Raw genomic sequence first — 23,657 nt, 5'->3', positions numbered from 1 at the left:
AGATTAAACAAGAACTTGCAGGCAAGCAATAGAAAAGCGACAGTAGAAGAGTTTAGATCATGCAAGGCGCCGGTGAAGCAGATCAGGTTCATGCACAGCGGTGTCGGTGAGCAAGATACGATGCGGTGGACGACGGATCCGGCGAAGCGGCTTGATGTCTACGCCCCCTCCTTTTCCTGTAGACAGTGTTGGGCCTCCAAGAGCAGAGGTTTGTAGAACAGCAGTAAGTTTTCCCTTAAGTGGATCACCCAAGGTTTATCGAACTCAGGGAGGAAGAGGTCAAAGATATCCCTCTCATGCAACCCTGCAACCACAAAGCAAGAAGTCTCTTGTGTCCCCAACACACCTAATAGGTGCACTAGTTCGGCGAAGAGATAGTGAAATACAGGTGGTATGAATATATATGAGCAGTAGCAACGGTGCCAGAAAATAGCTTGCTGGCGTGTAGTTGATGGTGGTAGTATTGCAGCAGTAGTAACTTGATAAAACAAGAAACAAGCAGCGATAGCAGTATTTAGGAACAAGGCCTAGGGATTAGACTTTCACTAGTGGACACTCTCAACATTGATCACATAACAGAATAGATAAATGCATACTCTACACTCTTGTTGGATGATGAACACATTGCGTAGGATTACACGAACCCTCAATGCCGGAGTTAACAAGCTCCACAATTCAATGTTCATATTTAAGTAACCTTAGAGTGTAAGATAGATCAATACGACTAAACCAAGTACTAACGTAGCATGCACACTGTCACCTTCATGCTAAGAAAGGAGGCATAGATCACATCAATACTATCATAGCAATAGTTAACTTCATAATCTACAAGAGATCATAATCATAGCCTACGCCAAGTACTAACACGGATGCACACACTGTCACCATTACACCGTGCAGGAGGAATAAAACTACTTTAATAACATCACTAGAGTAGCACATAGATAAATTGTGATACAAAACACATTGCAATCATAAAGAGATATAAATAAGCACTTCACTATGCCATTCATAACAGTGAATAAGTATTCTGTGAAATATAGCCTAAGAGACCCACACGGTGCACACACTGTCACCTTTACACACGTGGGACAAGGAGTCTCCGGAGATCACATAAGTAAAATTCACTTGACTAGCATAACGACATCTAGATTACAAGCATCATCATATGAATCTCAATCATGTAAGGCAGCTCATGAGATTATTGTATTGAAGTACATAGGAGAGAGATGAACCACATAGCTACCGGTACAGCCCCGAGCCTCGATGGAGAACTACTCCCTCCTCATGGGAGCAGCAGCGGTGATGAAGATGGCGGTGGAGATGGCAGCGGTGTCGATGGAGAAGCCTTCCGGGGGCACTTCCCCGTTCCGGCGGCGTGCCGGAACAGAGACTCCTGTCCCCCAGATCTTGGCTTCGCGATGGCGGCGGCTCTGGAAGGTTTCTGTGGGTTTCGTCGAACGTATCAGGGTTTTCGCGACGGAGGCTTTAAATAGGCGAAGAGGCGGCGCAGGAGGGTCGAAGGGGCGCCGACACTATAGGGCGGCGCGGCCAGGGCCTGGGCTGCGCCGGCCTATGGTCTGGGGGCCCAGTGCCCCCCCTCTGGTCCTTCTCGTGTGTTCTGGATGCTTCCGGGCAAAATAGGAACCTGGGCGTTGATTTCGTCCAATTCCGAGAATATTTCGTTACTAGGATTTCTGAAACCAAAAGCAATGCAGAAAAAGAATCGGCACTTCGGCATCTTGTTAATAGGTTAGTTCCAGAAAATGCACGAATATGACATAAAGTGTGCATAAAACATGTAGATAACATCAATAATGTGGCATGGAACATAAGAAATTATCGATACGTCGGAGACGTATCAGCATCCCCAAGCTTAGTTCTGCTCGTCCCGAGCAGGTAAAACGATAACACAGATAATTTCTGGAGTGACATGCCATCATAACCTTGATCATACTATTTGTAAAGCATATGTAGTGAATGCAGCGATCAAAACAATGTATATGACATGAGTAAGTGAATCATAAAGCAAAGACTTTTCATGAATAGCACTTCAAGACAAGCATCAATAAGTCTTGCATAAGAGTTAACTCATAAAGCAATAATTCAAAGTAAAGGCATTGAAGCAACACAAAGGAAGATTAAGTTTCAGCGGTTGCTTTCAACTTGTAACATGTACATCTCATGGATATTGTCAACATAGAGTAATATAATAAGTGCAATAAGCAAGTATGTAGGAATCAATGCACAGTTCACACAAGTGTTTGCTTCTTGAGGTGGAGAGAAATAGGTGAACTGACTCAACAATGAAAGTAAAAGAATTGTCCTCCATAGAGGAAAAGACTCGATTGCTATATTTGTGCTAGAGCTTTGATTTTGAAAACATGAAACAATTTTGTCAACGGTAGTAATAAAGCATATGTATCATGTAAATTATATCTTACAAGTTGCAAGCCTCATGCATAGTATACTAATAGTGCCCGCACCTTGCCCTAATTAGCTTGGACTACCGGATCATCACAATGCACATGTTTTAACCAAGTGTCACAAAGGGGTACCTCTATGCCGCCTGTACAAAGGTCTAAGGAGAAAGCTCGCATTGGATTTCTCGCTATTGATTATTCTCAACTTAGACATCCATACCGGGACAACATAGACAACAGATAATGGAGTCCTCTTTTATGCATAAGCATGTAACAACAATTAATAATTTTCTCATATGAGATTGAGGATATATGTCCAAAACTGAAACTTCCACCATGGATCATGCCTTTAGTTAGCGGCCCAATGTTCTTCTCTAACAATATGCATGCTTAACCATAAGGTGGTAGATCGCTCTTACTTCAGACAAGACGAACATGCATAGCAACTCACAAGAAATTCAACAAAGAATAGTTGATGGCGTCCCCAGTGAACATGGTTATCGCACAACAAGCAACTTAATAAGAGATAAAGTGCATAAGTACATATTCAATACCACAATAGTTTTTAAGCTATTTGTCCCATGAGCTATATATTGTAAAGGTGAAGAGTGGAAATTTAAAGGTAGCACTCAAGCAATTTACTTTGGAATGGCGGAGAAATACCATGTAGTAGGTAGGTATGGTGGACACAAATGGCATAGTGGTTGGCTAAAGTATTTTGGATGCATGAGAAGTATTCCCTCTCGATACAAGGCTTAGGCTAGCAAGGTTGTTTGAAACAAACACAAGGATGAACCGGTGCAGCAAAACTCACATAAAAGACATATTGAAAACATTATAAGACTCTACACCGTCTTCCTTGTTGTTCAAACTCAATACTAGAAATTATCTAGACCTTAAAGAGACCAAATATGCAAACCAAATTTTAGCATGCTCTATGTATTTCTTCATTAATGGGTGCAAAGCATATGATGCAAGAGCTTAAACATGAGCACAACAATTGCCAAGTTTCACATTACCCGAGACATTTATAGCAATTACTACATGTATCATTTTCCAATTCCAACCATATAACAATTTAACGAAGAAGAAACTTCGCCATGAATATTAAAAGCTAAGAACACATGTGTTCATATGCAACAGCGGAGCGTGTCTCTCTCCCACACAAGCATGATGTAATCCAATTTATTCAAACACAAACAAAAATAAGAAACATACAGATGCTCCAAGCAAAGCACATAAGATGTGACCGAATAAAAATATAGTTTCAAGAGAAGGAACCTGATAATTTGTCGATGAAGAAGGGGATGCCTTGGGCATCCCCAAGCTTTGACGCTTGAGTCTTCTTGATATATGCAGGGGTGAACCACCGGGGCATCCTCAAGCTTAGAGCTTTCACTCTTCTTGATCATAGTATATCATCCTCCTCTCTTGACCCTTGAAAACTTCCTTCACACCAAACTTCTCATAAAATTCATTAGAGGGGTTAGTACATAATCAAAAACTCACATGTTCAGAGGTGACACAATCATTCTTAACACTTCTGGACATTGCTCAAAGCTACTGGAAGGTAATGGAACAAAGAAATCCACCCAACACAGCGAAAGAAGCAATGCGAAATAAAAGGCAGAATCTGTCAAAACAGAACAGTCCGTAAAGACGAATTTTTAATAAATACTTCCGTTGCTCAAATCAGAAAACTCAAAACTAATGAAAGTTGCGTACATATCTGAGGAACACGCACGTAAATTGGCATATTTTTATGATTTTTCTACAGAGAAAACAGCCCAGATTCGTGACAGATAGAAATCTGTTTCTGCGCAGAAATCCAAATCTAGTATCAACCTTCGATTAGAGGCTTCACTTGGCACAACAAAACACTAAACTAAGATAAGGAGAGGTTGCTACAGTAGTAAACAACTTCCAAGACACAAATATAAAACAAAGTACTGTAGCAAAATAACACATGGGTTATCTCCCAAGAAGTTCTTTCTTTATAGCCATTAAGATGGGCTCAGCAGTTTTAATGATGCACTCGCAAGAAATAGTATTTGAAGCAAAAGAGAGCATCAAGAAGCAAATTCAAAACACATTTAAGTCTAACATGCTTTCTATGCATAGGAATCTTGTAAATAAACAAGTTCATGAAGAGCAAAGTAACAAGCATAGGAAGATAAAACAAGTATAGCTTGAAAAATTTCAGCACATAGAGAGGCATTTTAGTAACATGCAAATTTCTACAACCATATTTTCCTCTCTCGTAATAACTTTCAGTAGCAACATGAGCAAACTCAACAATATAACTATCACATAAAGCATTCTTATCATGAGTCTCATGCATAAAACTATTACTCTCCACATAAGCATAATCAATTTTATTAGTTGTAGTGGGAGCAAATTCAACAAAGTAGCTATCATCAAATATAGGAGGCATATTGTAATCATAATCAAATTCACTCTCCATAGTAGGTGGAACAAAAAGACCACTATCATTATAATCATCATAAATAGGAGGTAAAGTATCATCAAAGAAAATTTTCTCCTCAATGCTTGGGGGACTAAAAAGATCATGAAAACCAGCTTTCCCAAGCTTAGAACTTTCTATATCATTATCAACAATGGTGTTCAAAGCGTTCATACTAATATTACTACCAGCATGCAAATAAGATTCCATAGGTTTTTTAATTTTCGCATCAAACAATCCATGTTTTAAATCAGGAAATAGCATAAGAAGCTCATTTTTGTCCATTATGCCAAACTAGTGTAAACAAGAAACAAAAAGTTGCAATTGCAGGATCTAAAGGAAATAGCTTTGAGTACTTACAACGGCGGAAAATAGCTTGGTAGCCGAGGTCCGGAGTGTGAGTACCTTTTACCTTTTCTCCCCGGCAACGGCGCCAGAAAATAGCTTGATGTCTACGCCCCCTCCTTTTCCTGTAGACAGTGTTGGGCCTCCAAGAGCAGAGGTTTGTAGAACAGCAGCAAGTTTTCCCTTAAGTGGATCACCCAAGGTTTATCGAACTCAGGGAGGAAGAGGTCAAAGATATCCCTCTCATGCAACCCTGCAACCACAAAGCAAGAAGTCTCTTGTGTCCCCAACACACCTAATAGGTGCACTAGTTCGGCGAAGAGATAGTGAAATACAGGTGGTATGAATATATATGAGCAGTAGCAACGGTGCCAGAAAATAGCTTGCTGGCGTGTAGTTGATGGTGGTAGTATTGCAGCAGTAGTAACGCAGTAAAACAGTAAACAAGCAGCGATAACAGTATTTAGGAACAAGGCCTAGGGATTAGACTTTCACTAGTGGACACTCTCAACATTGATCACATAACAGAATAGATAAATGCATACTCTACACTCTTGTTGGATGATGAACACATTGCGTAGGATTACACGAACCCTCAATGCCGGAGTTAACAAGCTCCCCAATTCAATGTTCATATTTAAGTAACCTTAGAGTGTAAGATAGATCAATACGACTAAACCAAGTACTAACGTAGCATGCACACTGTCACCTTCATGCTAAGAAAGGAGGCATAGATCACATCAATACTATCATAGCAATAGTTAACTTCATAATCTACAAGAGATCATAATCATAGCCTACGCCAAGTACTAACACGGATGCACACACTGTCACCATTACACCGTGCAGGAGGAATAAAACTACTTTAATAACATCACTAGAGTAGCACATAGATAAATTGTGATACAAAACACATTGCAATCATAAAGAGATATAAATAAGCACTTCACTATGCCATTCATAACAGTGAATAAGTATTCTGTGAAATATAGCCTAAGAGACCCACACGGTGCACACACTGTCACCTTTACACACGTGGGACAAGGAGTCTCCGGAGATCACATAAGTAAAATTCACTTGACTAGCATAACGACATCTAGATTACAAGCATCATCATATGAATCTCAATCATGTAAGGCAGCTCATGAGATTATTGTATTGAAGTACATAGGAGAGAGATGAACCACATAGCTACCGGTACAGCCCCGAGCCTCGATGGAGAACTACTCCCTCCTCATGGGAGCAGCAACGGTGATGAAGATGGCGGTGGAGATGGCAGCGGTGTCGATGGAGAAGCCTTCCGGGGGCACTTCCCCGTTCCGGCGGCGTGCCGGAACAGAGACTCCTGTCCCCCAGATCTTGGCTTCGCGATGGCGGTGGCTCTGGAAGGTTTCTGTGGGTTTCGTCGAACGTATCAGGGTTTTCGCGACGGAGGCTTTAAATAGGCGAAGAGGCGGCGCAGGAGGGTCGAAGGGGCGCCGACACTATAGGGCGGCGCGGCCAGGGCCTGGGCCGCGCCGGCCTATGGTCTGGGGGCCCAGTGCCCCCCCTCTGGTCCTTCTCGTGTGTTCTGGATGCTTCCTGGCAAAATAGGAACCTGGGCGTTGATTTCGTCCAATTCCGAGAATATTTCGTTACTAGGATTTCTGAAACCAAAAACAGCAGAAAACAGCAACTGGCACTTCGGCATCTTGTTAATAGGTTAGTTCCAGAAAATGCACGAATATGACATAAAGTGTGCATAAAACATGTAGATAACATCAATAATGTGGCATGGAACATAAGAAATTATCGATACGTCGGAGACGTATCACGGCTCCGGTGGGGTGGACGATACCGCAGCTGAAGCGACTGCGGTAGACTGCTGGATGAGCATATGGTTTCGAGGTTCGGCGGGGATGATCCGGTCCGGTTGATGACGGCATCGATGAAGCGGCTCCGGCAGGCAGCCGGATGACGAGGATCGCGAGGGCTCGGGTAGGCCAGGGAAGTCCGGCGGGGATGTTCCGGTGCGGTGGTCGTGGAGGTGGGAGAGAGGGACTTGGGAAGTTCCGGTGGGTGGTCTGAAGGAAATGTATTTTTTTTGGGAGGGTTTCCGGGCTAGGGAGGTGGTGATCCAAAAAATGACGGGCAGACCCCCCACCAACCGACTTTGCTGCCATCTCCACAGGGGTAGAATGGGAATTTGGAAGCGTGTGAAATTTTTGTATTTTGTGGGCGGGAAGTTTTGCCGCTATGAGATTTTGAATTTGGCCACCGTCCAAGTATAATGATAAAAAATTGTGAGACCGTACTAGTACCTCTGTTCAAGGCCGAGTGCAAAATCAAATCATCATCACGTTGAAAATTTGTTACCAACTTACCATGATCATGATCTACCTCTGAAAATGGGCACATCCACTAAAACTTGCAAAGTATAATGATACAAATTTGTGAGACCGTACTAGTACTTATGTTCAAGGTCGAGTGCAACATCAAATCATCATTACATTGAAAATTGTGTTACCATGATCATGATATTTCTCTGAATTTGGCGCATCCGCTAAATCTCGCAAAGGGTAATGATAAAAAAATGTGAGATTGTACTAGTTCTTATGTTCAAGGCCGAGTACAAGATCAAATCATCATCACGTTGAAATTTGTTACAATGATCATGACATATCTCTAAAATTGGTGCATCCGCTAAATCTTGCACGTGGCGCATCTCGGTGCGGAGCAACAGGTCGGTGCTATCAAGGTTGAGGCGTCGGTAGCGTCATCGGGCTCTCCTCTCTTGATAGATCTTCTACATGGCACGACGCACCACCCGCCGATAAGCAGTCACATGTGAGACCGAGGTGGAGACGTCCCCGGCATCCTCGAGGCGCGGCCGCCCTTCTACGAGCCAGCGTCGACTCAAGGTATGAATCCATGTGGTGCCTTAGATTTATTGTTCTTCTCTTATGATTATTTTGAGCCGAACATGTGCGCTCTTTCTCTGAATATATTGCTTGAAAAGCTTACCAAGTTACTTAAATTCACTTCGTTCTTAATCTTGCGAGCTAATATTGTTATTTTAATGAACGGTGGTGCGCGCAAGCAGAATTATTTGTGGGTGTGTTGAGATGTTAGGCATAAGTCGAAATCCTCATCTAAACGAGGCCTCAGCTTAACACATAAAAAAGGTGTTCAATCTCGCCCACAATACCCTCTTCTTTCCTCTCCCTTTATTGGAACTTGTTTTGCAGACAAGGAAAGTGGCACGTGTAATGTGAGTAAAACCCTCTTAGCCAAAATCATCTACGAGCAAGATTTTCTATATTGTAGATGCCCCAATTGACTCTCATCCCCAAAGTAGTTTTGGTATGTCAGTATAGACTTCTTTACTGGATGTATACTATCGTACATGGCATGCATTTGCCTAATGAGCAGCATTGTATTGCTATTCTAGCCAACCTGATCGATATGTCAAGCTTCATGCACGAGATGCCATGTTTAATTTACTCCCTCGCTCTGATCCATATTTCTTGATGTGAAATGAATGTGAATCGGAGGGAGTACTTTTCTTAGATAGTACTATATCATTTCAAAAAAAAGTACTACTACATCACAAATGCATCAAAAGAGTACTACATCACAAGACCACCACGGTTGTACTAGTAGAGTATAATGCTGAACTTCCAAAGGGATTAAGATTACACATATGAACTTTAAACATGACCAGGAGCATGAGGGCCAGCAGCAGGGGCGTTGACGTGGAGCAAGCTAGGCAAGACGTAATTCTGGAGGAAGAGGCCATATGATGCGTGCTTGGCCTTGGTTGCAGGGCGGTGTTTCCCCCTATGTACTTAGGCCTACACCCATCGCATGTTGGATCAGGCTGTGGATGTCCTTCTAGAGAAATTTGCCACATAATGGGCAAAATAGCTCCCAGCGCATGCGAAACGAATTTCACCACCCTTGACCGCTTGAGAACATAGCGGCTTTTCCGGTCCCTGCGCACCTTGTTGTTGTCCATGTCATCAGAATACTCCTATGAATTATTAAGTACTACATAATCAGGTTTTTTATGACAGATCGAATAAATACTCCACTAACATAATCAAACCTTAGAAACCCTAAAATTAAATGTGTAGAACAAGTAAATGGCAGAAGAAATCGTAATAAATCATGAGAAACCCGATGAACAACCATGAACATAAGCCACAACAATTGCAAGTCCACTAAGTATGAACACATAAATTGATTATATGACTACATGGCAGATTAGTCGAAATTAAACTAGAATCTGATCTTACGAATCGTAGAATCAATTACATCTACAAGAACAAGGTAGGATATCAAATCAATCAAGAACCAGGCTCGTGCAAACCATGTGAACAGCAATATGACACAAAGAGGGTTGGGACAGTTTCGGTAAAAGAGAAGTACCTCCTCGTCATCACCCTCAACATCCTCACAGGCCCGAACGTTTGGGCCGAAATCGTCGAAGGGGTCGAGGTTCGCGTCCAGCATCGGGCCTAGGAAGACCTCGCCGTGGTGGCCTGCAACACCGTGCACATCTTCGGCGGGATAAACAACATTGGTATCCACCTTCTGCTCGACGGCCAGGACGCCCGTTTCGACCGAGGTCGAAGAACCAGACAAGCAGAGGAGACGAGCGGCATGGGTGCCCGGTGAAGCCTCACCCGTCGTGACGGCCAGGACGCCCATTTCGACCGAGGTCGAAGAATCCGACAAGCAGAGGAGACGAGCGGCCTGGGTGCCTGGTGAAGCCTCACCCACCGCGACGTCCACTACCGTAGAGGCATCCTCTGCGTGGGCGGTCGCCTATTGCTCCGCCTCGTATGCAATACCTATCTTCATGCTGCTGCGGTTGGAAACGGGAAAGTCGATGCCTCAGAGGTGCGGTGAGTGGATGGGGGGTTTTCACAGTGTGGGGGAGGCAAGTTGGGGGAGTGGAGAGGACGAGCTCGCGAGAGATGATGAGGCCGATTATGTTATAGCCTCTGACTCTCTGTATCCAGTAGTGGACGCGTGAAGTCATGCATGTACTCGACTTTCCACTTTCTGGGAGACGTGTACGAAACTTTTTTTTGGGACCATTTAACTTCATGTGGGACTCATGTATACCAATACTTCCAAACATCATAAGTAATTCAAAATCATTCAGAATAATATGAGACCTTAACATTTTATTTTTTGTGTCAGATATTGTCTATGAAAAATAACATCCTTCAAAAAATAAATCCCCTATGCCAATCCGATCATGCCCGTCTACTCCAACTAGCTTCCTCGAGTAATTTGTCACCTTACATTCTTAAAATGAACCAAAATTTGGCACAGGGGTGCATCATCACATGGAAAATGATGTTACCATTCTGTCTTCCCATTTTTTTTTGAATTTTTCAAAATTGTCATGCCCTAACGGAAAAAATGTACTCCTTCTAAGAAGCATGTATCAGAATGGCATTACCAAAACCTAGGGGTGGGGTGGGGGGAGGGGGGCACATGGTGGTGTGATGATACATCACATTTGGACCACACAACACCATTTGGACCAACCAAAAAAAACCACCCTACACAAACCCTGGTCAAAACTAGTTTGACCAATATTACAAAAGTTGTACGGAGTACATAATTCAGAAACCGTCAGAAATATACGAAGCATTCAGGAGTCCCCAAAGTCAGTGACTTTGAGTCACTTACAACCGTGGTCCACATATCAGTCACCCAAAGTCATGGCAAAGTCAGCTTGGCAAAGTCACCGACAGACAAAGCAAGCGGTGAACAGACAACTCCGTAACCTTTGAAAAGACATCTCACAGAAAAGGCTAGTACTACCTTTTCTTCCCGGATAAGCAAAAATAGCTGATCGGTACTGACGAAATGCACCAGGTCTGCAATGTACTCCAGCTATATAAGTGAAGCATGCCTACCACTGAAGAGGAAATTCAAGATTCCACCAGATCCCCATATCACTCTTTTTCATAAAACACGGACATATCTTTTGCACAATTCACCACTTGTTGGTCTAATCTATCGCAGCTTCCATCAGTTGGTCATCCAATTAACGATTTAACGGATTAGAAAAATAAGCGGTGGAATTAGAAGTACTAGTAGTGAAATGTGCAAAATATACCGTCCTTCCCGAGGGGGTTTGTCCAGAAGAGGGCCGGATGACAATGTCCCGGGTGCATCCAGAAACGAGAGGGGTAGTTTCTAATACATGTAAGAAATTATTTTACAAAAAGGTACATATTAAGTAGTACAACTATTAGTACAGTACTACTATTTCGAGGGAAAATGCCATATCGTGCGACCTCTAATCAATGAGTAGAAGTTGTAGGTGCGCATAACATGCATTGCTGAAAGCTGGTTCCGCTGGAATTTGAGCTCAGCCGGGGCGGATTCTGCGAAGTTCGCCCGACGTCACTCATGTATCCCACCAAACTGCTCACTTCTTTCAATGTCTCTTCTCTTTCACTGCAGCTCTCCAATATCAGGTGCATCAACTTATCTTGTGCCTTCTGCCTCTCGAGAAGGGCAAGGATGGCGATGTCAGCATATTCAAGGTTCAACTTTTGGAGCTGTACTTTATCCTGAAGAAGGATTTTGTACTCTATATCAGACTTGTCTCTTTCGAGGCACACAGTCTTGAGTATGCTGCTGGCTTTCTCCGCTGATGCAATGTTCCTCTCTTTCTGCTTAATCAGCTCGTTCTTCAACATATCGCGCTCATTGCGAAGGCTGCAAATGAGCTCCACAAGAGTTTTCGAATTCTTCTTCTTGGCAGCCAAATCGTCTCGGAGGTGATCACACTCTAAGCTGAGCTCCTCATTTTTTTCCATCAAGATGGCGACAGTGGTGTCGATAGTCGGCGCCGCTTCCTTCAGGGCGAAATCATCGGTAGCAAGTAAGCGCAAAGGAAGAAGAAAAAGAAGAAGAAGAAGAAGAAGAAGAAGAAGATAACTACACAGTGCTTGGTGCTACCTCATTTCGCCGGGGTAGGGCCGGGTTGAAATCATCGGACGACGATGATTCCTTGGTCGTGGAAGTTGGTGCAGTACGGGCGTCGTTGGAACTTCCAACCCTTTAAGATGTATAACCATAGAGACTCTTAAAGAGCTTGAGCCCGGGCAAGAAGAAACGAAAGTACATGGCGAAGGAAACTAACCCGGTGAGCACAGCACGGACGCGTTTCGGCGATGGCGGCAGCGGCGGCGACGGCGAGCCCACTTGGTTTCTGGAACCGTCTCTCGAAATTTCGAGCCGGCGTTTTTTATCCGCGTACTTGACCGCCGGCGACCTGAAGTTTGAACACATTAATTGCTGGAGGAGAGAGCGACGAAAGAAACGAAAGTACATGGCGAAGGAAACTAACCCGGTGAGCACAGCACGGACGCGTTTCGGCGGCGGCGGCGGCGACGGCGAGCCCACTTGGTTTCTGGAAGCGTCTCTCGAAATTTCGAGCCGGCGTTTTTTCTCCGCGTACTTGACCGCCGACGACCTGAATTTTGAAGACATTGCTAGATGAGAGAGCGACGAACAAATGTTTGTTAGGTGGAGAGAGGAAGAAAGTGAATGGAACGAGAGAGTTTAGCGTTTTGCCCTTATAGTCATAGTCGCTAACCGTGACGCGGGAAGGTTGGTCGTCGGCGTTTAATGGTCTCCCGCGTGGAAACCGAGGCGGCCACGAGGCAGCGGCTGGCCACGCGGCGTCCAGTCGCCTACGCCGCCGTAAATGAGGGTAGTTGCCTACCACCACCAGGTGACATGCACCTTTTGCATGTCACCGTGTGACATGCGGCCTAAATTCAAATTTAAAACATTGCGAAAAAAATCATGCATCCGGTGACATGCCCATGGCATGCCACCGATGAAGAGTTCTGTGCCATGCACTCTGCGCCGTCTTGGATCAGAAAATGAGCGAAGAACGAGGACGAGGCACTAGTTCAAATTTAGGATGAAGTTTAAGTTTTATTTTGGTTTAAATTAGATTAGAGGGAGTAGTACTCTTACTTTATTACTCGTACTTGTGTTAATGTAGTAGTATTATTATGGTGGTGTACTTGCGTTCATGTACTTGTTTCAGCTGTTTTGGTGAAGGAGACATGCATCACCTTTTTTGGTGATGTATCTAGTCGTCATGTAGCCCTTATCAAATTCCTCTGATATCTTTTGATGGGAGGGCTTGTTCACCCCATACTGATGGGAGCCCTTGTCAAATCGTAATCATAGCCAAAAAGGCGTATTTTTCCCGATATTACTCGATGCTTAAGGCGCGGGTGGTTGTGGTTCAGTTATCTCCCTAATTTGCACCTGCTTTCCCGTTTCCACTAGTCGAAAGTCGAAACCTGGCCACATTAACCCAAGATCCTGAAGCCGCCGCCTCAACCCTAGCCGCCTCCAATTCTTCCTCCTCCATAGATTGGTTCCCCCTCCTCCGGTTGGCTTCGCCGGCGTCAGGAGGAGTGGGGAACCCGATCTATGCGTGGAGTTTCGAATAAAAGTATTGTTTTCATTAGATTATATTAGATTATGTTAGGATTTTGGTAGCTGCCTTCTTGTTGGTTTCCCCTCAATGGAGATGGCATCGTCTGCAATAAGTGATCTTCGGCCTTTCGTTCGGCGACGAGATCTTCTTCCCGGCGTCAATGGTGGTCTTGAACGATCACAATTTTCTAGGTATGGGCCTTTGGATCTTGCTTCGCCAGATCGATTTTGGATCTTTTGTCTTTGTTGCCGTGGGAAGGATTATCCTCGCAGTTTTTGTCCCGGCTGCTACGTCCTCGACAATGGTGATTCGTACTCTCGGCTCTCCATCGACGATGACAAAGCTAGTCGGTTATTATTCCCTGATATACTGGTGTTGGTACTCTTGCCGATGTTGTATGACTGCTTTAATGGTTGCGTGCGTGCACGCAGCTTTGGCATTGCGGCTCAAAAAATCATGGGAGAACTTTCATCGGTATCTACAGGTCTATGGTTAGTTATCTATTTTTGGGTGCCTTCAGAAAAGTACAAGATTGTGTTCTGGAAGAAGAAAAAAATTGAAGACCTCGAAGATTTGTTACTATCTTTTAGACTTTATTTTGTAATCGTTGGAGTCAGTTCATGTATCTCTACCATGTACTATTTGTTGCTATGAATATATGTGGTATTGATTGTCAAAAAAAAAAAAAAACCAAGATCCTGAAAAACTGTTGGTCTATCCCGAGAAACGAGGAGGTTTAAGGAAACGAGGAGTCCAGCGCGTGCGGAAGGAGCTTTAATCGTGCGAGCATGCAGGGGCAAAATGAGGAAACTAGCGATTACTTTCTCTCCTGCCAGTCTTATACCTTAATAAATGGGCAAACTGAGCACGTTGTAGCTAATCCTTTTATTAATTATAAGCAGCTATATTAGTCAATAAGATTGCCTTATGTTTTTCCTCAGTTTTCGCCAAGCCCTTATTTGTAACCCGCAGAAGGAGCTCAGACGGGAGGATTCCAGTTTAGTTGACCGTTCCGTGCTGACGTGTGGGGCTAGTAGAAAGGGATCGCGTGGGACAGGACAAGACCACGTTTGGTTGTACGTGAGCAGGAGATGGGTTCTGTCTCTCTCGGCGCGAATTGGCATTTTTAAAAGCACCTTTTCCCCCTCTGTCTCTTTGTCTTTATTAACCAAATTAGTATCAAATCTAGAGAAGCTTGCATTTCTGTCTTTCTTCAATTATTTGTGCCTTTTGGCCCTCGTTGTTTGCCCAATATGGCAGCAAATCTAGTACTCCCTCTGATCCATATGTATGTAGTTAAATCTAGAAGCAAATCTCCAGGGTAATGTACGCCAAATTCACAGTCATAGTAAATCTAGAAAACATAGTAGGGCCAACAAAATATAGTAGAATAGGGATCCCTCCCTAGATAATAAGCCGCATACACAGCAGCCAACATAGTAACAGGTTCGATGTTCTTCACAACACCATCATACTAACAACATAACAACAAGGGATCCCTAGCTAACAACAAAATAGAAGCTGCTTTGCAGCAGCAGCACACGTCCAGGACTCCGCCTACCCCATCTGCCTCTGCCTCCACTTGTTGCTCCCCTTGGGAGCCTTGGGCTTGAGTGGAGGCATGCGCCCGGCGGAGATCTCCACCCGCTGGACGCTGCGGAGGTGCATGCCGAGCGCCTTGTGCTTGGCGCGGAAGGAGTAGGGGTTCACCGACGCGCCGACCTTGGGGAAGATGTTGCCGATGTTCTCGGCATGCGTGAGGAGGCAGTTGAAGTCAGTGCCGCCGAGTCTCCTAGTGCAGAAGGGGCACCTGTAGACACCCTTGGCGACGTCGAGGTAGGAGACGTACTGGCCGACCTGCAGCCTCCGCAACACCTGGCGAGTCTTGGTGTGATGGTCCTCGTCGTCGCTGCCGACGTCGCTGCCGTTACACCCGATCCATATCAAGCGGAACTTGAGTGAAGGAGTTGCAACGATGTCTAACGTGCATGATAACAAAGTAAGGAAAAACGAGCCAGCCTCGATTAGAGTGGAGACGATTATATGTCTACAGGGATGGTGTTAGCGAACCAAAGCTCATGCACAACAGATTTGTACACAGCAATGGTTCGCTGAACCCACTCTGTAAAAATTTGTGCCCAACGATTCATCATAGGCAAAGAAACAGATTCCAGATCTGAATTTGAACAGATTCCAGATTATTTACAAAATTAAACGGTTTATATATTTTGACTCGTGCATAAAATAACTGATTGAGATCCCATGATTACTTGCATAAATTAACTGATTGAGATCTCATTATTACTTGCATAAATTAACCGAACGGCCGAACTCCAAATCTTCGATGAAATCAAGAAGGGGTCAAAGCAAAATGGAATAAAATCGGGGCAAATATTAACCCAATACTCATCCATCTACAGATCGGCACTAATAGTTACTAGGGAACCAGCAAAAATAGGGTTCAAAGAGGAATGGGGAACAAAAAAAGGGAGCAAACCATAGTTACCTCGTTCCATGGGTCGTCCATGCAGGTGTCGTAGGGGTTCGGAGGCGGGATGTACGGCACCTCCTCATAGGGGTCCCATCCCGGCGGGATCCGACCGCCACCGGCGGCGGCGACGGCCGTTGAGGGGACGGCATCGAAGAGGGAGGCCTCGCGCTTGGAGCTGACGGCGTCATGGACGATGGGATTCGCATTCTCCTTGCACATCATCTCGCCGGCAGAGAGGGAGAGGGTTTTTCTCTTTGGAGAAGATGATGATGGGACGTGAGAGGAGGCGTTGCATGAGCTAGTGAGAGAGACAGAGAGAGTGCGAGGAGGCGTCTATAAAGGCGAGGGGTGGTTAATGCGACCCGCGTCCTACGCGTCCACCATTTAACGTCTGCACGTCTTGGGCTTCTGCAACGCGACACGCGTCCACGATTGCACATCTTCGACTTCTGCACCGCGACTCGCGTCAGTACCCGTCAACAATTGCACGTCTTCCACTTCTGCACCGCAACACGCGTACTCGAGTCTAACCATGGAAATTTAGATATACTCTCGAGTCTTATACTGTAGCATTTTTTGTGTGCTCAGTTTTCCCCTTGAGTACTAATACTGGCTAGTGCAATATACTCAGTTTTACCTCAAGTGCCTGGTCAACAGAGAGTCAACAAATGGGATTAACTAGTTAAATGAGTCAACAAATGGGATTATCAGTTCGTTTTCACGTGTTAAACTTGTCTAAATATTGGCCAAACCTAGGATTTGACCAAGATTCAAATGGGCAGAAAATTAAAAAAAAAACAGAAAAATGAAAAACCAAAGCACATAGTCTTCTTATGTCATATAGTAAGCATTAAAGGTGATAAACAAGGTCTAGACATATTCAAACCATACAAATCATGTATCTACCCCCTAACCCCTAAACTCTGTCTTATGAAGTCAAGCATGAAGAGAAGTGGTTTTGGGTTTCAAACATGGAAATTTCAAAAACCTCCCAAAAAATTCATTTTAGAGTGACTAAGAATGATCCATGCTTACCTTTTCATTTTCATGTTTTAAACTTGTTTAAATCTTGGTCAAACCTAGGATTTGACCAAGATTCAAATGGGCATCAAAATTTAAAAAAATCAGAAAAATGAAAAACCAAAGCACATAGTTTTCTTATGCCATATAGTAAGCATTCAAGTTGATAAACAAGGTCTATACATATTTAAACCAGACAAATCATGTATCTATACCCCTAAACCTTAAACTCTGTCTTATGAAGTCTAGCATGAAGAGAAGTCGTTTTGGGTTTCAAACATGGAAATTTCAAGAACATCCCAAAAGCTTCATTTTAGTGTGACTAAGAAGGATCAAGGCTTAGCTTTTCATTTTCATGTTTTAAGCTTGTTTAAATCCTGGTCAAATATAGGTTTTACCAAGATTCAAATGGGCATAAAATAAAAATATAGAAAAATGAAAAACCAAAGCACATAGTCTTCTTATGTCATATAGTAAGCATTAAAGTTGATAAACAAGGTCTAGTCTTATTCAAACTAGACAAATCATGTATCTACCCGCTAACCCCTAAACTCTGTCTTATGAAGTCTAGCATGAAGAGAAGTCGTTTTGGGTTCAAACATGGAAATTTCAAGAACATCCCAAAAGCTTCATTTTAGTGTGACTAAGAAGGATCAAGGCTTACCTTTTCATTTTCATGTTTTAAACTTGTTTAAATCCTGGTTAAATCTAGGATTTGACCAAGATTCAAATGGGCATAAAATAGAAAAATAGAAAAATGAAAAACCAAAGCACATAGTCTTCTTATGTCATATAGTAAGCATTAAAGTTGATAAACAAGGTCTAGACTTATTCAAACTAGACAAATCATGTATCTATCCGCAAACCCCTAAACTCTATCTTATGAAGTCAAGCATGAAGAGAAGTGCATGGTTTTGGGTTTCAAACATGGAAATTTCAAAAAACTCCCAAAAAAATCATTTTAGAGTGACTAAGAAGGATACATGCTTCCCTTTTCATTTTCATGTTATATACTTGTTTAAATCTTGGTCAAACCTAGGATTTTACCAAGATTCAAATGTGCATCAAAATTCCAAAAAAATCAGAAAAATGAAAAAACAAAGCACGTAGTTTTCTTATGTCATATAGTAAGCATTAAAGTTGATAAACAAGGTCTAGACATATTCAAACAAGAAAAATCATGTGTCTACCCCTAACCCTAAACTCTGTCTTATGTAGTCAAGCATGAAGAGATGTGCTTTTGGGTTTCAAACATGGAAATTTCAAAAACCACCCAAAAGCTATATTTTAGAGTGACTAAGAAGGATCCATGCTTATCTTTTCATTTTCATATTTTAAACTTGTTTAAATCATTGTCAAACCTAGGATTTGACCAAGATTCAAATGGGCATAAAATTAAAAAAATCAGAAAAATGAAAAACTAAAGCACATAGTCTTCTTATGTCATATATATAGTAAGCATTTAAAAGATGATAAATAAGGTCTAGACAATTCAAATAATACAAATCATGTATCTACCCCTAACCCTAAACTCTATCTTATGAAGTCAAGCATGAAGAGAAGTGGTTTTTGGTTTCAAACACGAAAATTTCAAAAACCTCCCAAAAGCTTCATTTTAATTAGACTAACTTATTAATTATGAAGGATCCAGGATTGATTACCTTTTCATTGTCATGTTTTAAACTTGTTTAAATCTTGGTCAAACCTGGGATTTGACCAAGATTCGAATGGGCATAAAAATTAAGAAAAAAATCGTAAGAATGAAAAACCAAAGCACATAGCCTTCTTATGTCATATAGTAAGCATTCAAATTGATAAACAAGGTCTAGACATGTTCAAACTAGAAAAATCATGTATCTACCCTAACCCTAAACTATGTCTTATGAAGTCAAGCATGCATGAAGAGAAGTGGTTTTGGGTTTCAAACATGAAAATTTCAAAAACCTCCCAAAATCTTCATTTTAGAAGTTTTAATTAATAAGGATCGATGCTTACCTTTTCATTTTCATGTTTTTACTTATTTGAATCTTGGTCAAATCCTAGGTTTGACCAAGGTTAAAACAAGTTTAAAACATGAAAATGAAATGGGAAGTGTGTATCCTTCTTAGTCGATCTAAAATGAAGCTTTTGGGATGTTCTTGAAATTTCCATATGTTTGAAACCCAAAACCACTTAAGACAGAGTTTTTGGTTAGGTGTAGATACATGATTTTTCTTGTTTGAATATGTCTAGACCTTGTTTATCAACTTGAATGCTTATGACATAAGAAGGCTATATATGTGCTTTGGTTTTCCATTTTTTAATTTTTATGCCCATTTAAATATTGGACAAATCCTAGGTTTGACCAAGGTTTAATCAAGTTTAAAACATGACAATGAAAAGGTAAGCATGAATCCTTTCTTAGTCACTCTAAAATGAAGGTACTTGAAATTTTTATGTTTGAAACACAAAACCCCAGTTCTCTTCATATGTTTGACTTCATAAGAGAGAGTTTAGGGTTAGGGGTAGATATGATACATGATATTTCTGGTTTGAATATGTCTAGACCTTGTTTATCAACTTGAATGCTTACTATATGACATAAGAAGGCTATATATGTGCTTTGGTTTTTCATTTTTTTTTATTTTTTTTGAATTTTTACGCCCGTTTGAATCTTGGTCAAATCTAGGTTTGACCAAGGTTAAAACAAGTTTAAAACATGGCAATGAAAAGGTAAGCATTGATCCTTCTTAGTCACTCTAAAATGAAGCTTTTGGGAGGTTTGTGAAATTTCCATGTTTGAAACCCAAAATCACTTCTCCTCATACTTAACTTCATAAGACAGAGTTTGGGGTTAGGGGGTAGATACATGTTTTGTGTGGTTTGAATATGTCTAGACCTTGTTTATCAACTTGAATGCTTACTATATGACATAAGAATACTATGTGCTTTGGTTTTTCATTTTTCTGATTTTTTAATTGTTAAACCCATTTGAATCTTGGTCAAATCCTAGGTTTGAGCAAGATTTAAACAAGTTTAATACATGAAAATGGAAAGCTAAGCATGAATCATTCTTAGTCACTCTAAAAATCTTTCGATATGAGAAGAGTCGAATCTGCAATCAGTAGTTACAAAAGCGACCCACCTTAGGGATGGATAATAAGACTTGGGCAATATAAACGTTGATACTTACTTTGTGATACTAAAATATATGTATCTAGACATATTTCAGTTGTAGATACATCCATTTTAACATCAAGTAATATGGATCGGAGGACTAGCTAAAGAACAATGAGAGGCAGTGTTTCTCTCCCCCAGCCTACTTGGCGGAGTGGCCCTCCATCAGGACGTACAGGTGGTGATTCCGCTTCTCTCGTTGGAATTCCTTATCCCCCAGCCTACTCGGCGACGTGCGCTCCTCAGTGACCTGCGCGAGGGCGCCTCGGCGACCTACGCAAAGGTGGCTGGACTCGGAGCGCATCGACTTCCTTCTGCGGTGCCTGGATTGGATCGACCATCCCGCGCGTGTCCTCCACCATATTGTTTTTCTTCAAGATGTTGTCATCCATCAACTTCTTCACCACATCATGTTGGGTGTTGAGGCTCCCGTTGAGAGCTTGAAAGCACCTGTTTGATAGCTCGACGTTTTCTTCGTGAAGAAAGCCGCACTCGATCTTAAGCATCAAATTCTCGCCCTTGAGCTTCTTGATGACAGAGTTCGTTTCCTCACTTGATGGAACGCTCACATCATGCAGCTTGCCCCGGCCGGTGACCTCGTCCTTCAAAGTATCGACATCATCGCGAAAGTTGGAGGCGAGTTCCACGAGAGTTTTAAGCTCATCTCTGAAACACGTCGATGCTTCCTGCATGGCAATATCATCAGTACCGAAACAAAGTGACGAGAGGAAGACGAAAATGTCCAATCAGTGGTAACCTCTAAGCGCAGGAGACAGGGGTTGAAGTCGTCATGAGAAGATGTCAGGGTGCGTCGTGGGGCACTGAGATATGTATAAAAAGGATTAATACGGAATAAAGAGTTGGGACCTCCGGGCCAGGAAGAATCAAGAAACATGGCGATGGAAACCAACCAGGAATCTTCGACCGCACGACTGACGCCGTTCCGAGACGAGCGCGAAGCAGGGCCTTCGTTTTCTGGCGGGCCCTTTCTCGCGGCCAGCATCTGGATAGACCGCCGGCGGGAACTCTCCGCGTCCTTGGTCAACACTAGATGGTGCTTCTTCAAGCGAGATGGTGGCCTTGACTTCGGAGGCATCGCTGGAAGTGGAAGGAGACTGGAAGTGAAGCAAGAAGGGGATGGAAGAAGTACTCCCCCCTATTAAAACCAGACAACCGTCTACTGCCCTCGCTTCGAGCAACCTGGTCCGTCCATCCTAAATCAACGGCCGAGAGGGGGCTCCCTTGCGAACTGAGATCCAGTGACTTTACCCAACAGAAGTTACCATGAACTTTACCTATACGAGCCATCAGGTTAAGATCCAACGAACATGGTCGATCTAAAATTTGAAATTAAAATTTATGTAGCTTAGAAAAAATAGAAAAACTTTACATTAAGACGTATTCTCGGAAAGTTCTAGTCCATTTAAAATATTAGTTTAGTTTAAGTTCGAAATTTGGATCAACCGCGAGAGTTGGATCTTGATCGAATGGCTCACGTGTGTAAAGTCGCATGGTGACTTCTCTTAGTGAAGTCACTGGATCTCAGTCCGCGAAGGGTCAGGACGCGGGAGCAGAAGCAAATGAATCGAGAGCGGTCCGGAGTATCCTGTCCGTCCACCGTAAATCAACGGGACAGAGCGGCTACCTTCTCTTCGAAGGCTCTGGCGCGCAACCCGAGGAATGGACATCTGTCGGCTAGTATAGAATTTTATAGCACGCCATTAATCGAGCTAGCAGTACTGTACTACTGGAGTACAACTCTGATGGACGTCCAAAGCTCTGAATAGTCAGGGGAAACAATGAATGCGAGCCAGGGTAGTACAGTACTACTGTAGTAGTGAAGCAATGGGGATTATCTGGAGCAAGTACGGAGTACCGAGTACAGTACTACAAAAGTGCTGTTCGTTGTTTTCGCAGTTCATTTTAGCGTAACGTCCAGGTTGTTGTCGAACCAGCTGTTAGATTTTGGGTAATTATTGTTAAGTTGCTGCTTCTTAATTAAAATTTATCAAAGTCATGTACTAGACTAGATCGATTTGTGAGAACATCCCAAAAGCTTCATTCATTTTAGAATGACTAAGAAGGATCCATTCTTACCTTTTCTTTTCATGTTTTAAACTTGTTTAAACCTTGGTCAAACCTAGGATTTGACCAAGATTTAAATGGGCATAAAAATTCAGAAAAAATCAAAAAATGAAAAACCAAAGCACATATATAGCCTTCTTATGTCATATAGTAAGCACTGGAGTTGATAAAAACTCTGTCTTATGAAGTCAAACATATGAAGAGAACTGGTTTTGGGTTTCAAACATGGAAATTTCACAAACCTCCCAAAAGCTTCATTCTACAGTGACTAAGAAGGATCCAGGCTTACCTTTTTCATTTTCAATTTCTTAACTTGTTTAAATCTTGGTCAAACTTAGGATTTGACCAAGATTTAAATGGGTATAACAATTCAAAAAAAAATGGAAAAAACCAAAGAACATAGTCTTTTGATGTCATATAGTAAGCATTCAAGTTGATAAACAAGGTCTAGACATATTCAAACCAAACAAATCATGTATCTACCCCCTAACCCTAAACTCTGCCTTATGAAGTAAAGCATGAAGAGAAGTGATTTTGGGTTTCAAACATGGAAATTTCAAAAACCTCCCAAAAGCTTCATTTTAGAGTGACTAAGAAGGATCCATGCTTACCTTTTCATTGCCATGTTTTAAACTTGTTTTAACCTTGGTCAAACCTAGGATTTGACCAAGATTCAAATGGGAGTAAAAATTCAGAAAAATTCAAAAAAAATGAAAAACCAAAGCACATATATAGCCTTCTTATGTCATATAGTAAGCATTCAAGTTGATAAACAAGGTCTAGACATATTCAAAGCAGAAATATCATGTATCATATCTACCCTAACCCTAAACTCTGTCTTATGAAGTCAAACATATGAAGAGAACTGGGGTTTTGGGTTTCAAACATAAAATTTTCAAGTACCTTCATTTTAGAGTGAGTAAGGAAGGATTCATGCTTACCGTTTCATTTTCATGTTTTAAACTTGTTTAAACCTAGGATTTGACCAAGATTTAAATAGGCATAAAAAAATCGAAAGAAATCAAAAAATGAAAAACCAAAGCACATATATATAGCCTTCTTATATCATATAGTAAAAAATTCAAGTTGATAAATAAGGTCTAGACATATTCAAACAAGAAAAATCATGTATCTACACCTAACCATAAACTCTGTCTTAAGTGGTTTTGGGTTTCAAACATGGAAATTTCACAAACC

Source organism: Lolium perenne, chromosome 7, assembly GCF_019359855.2.
Source record: "Lolium perenne isolate Kyuss_39 chromosome 7, Kyuss_2.0, whole genome shotgun sequence".
NCBI classification, from domain to species: Eukaryota; Viridiplantae; Streptophyta; class Magnoliopsida; order Poales; family Poaceae; genus Lolium; species Lolium perenne.
This window is presented reverse-complemented; position numbering follows the sequence as displayed.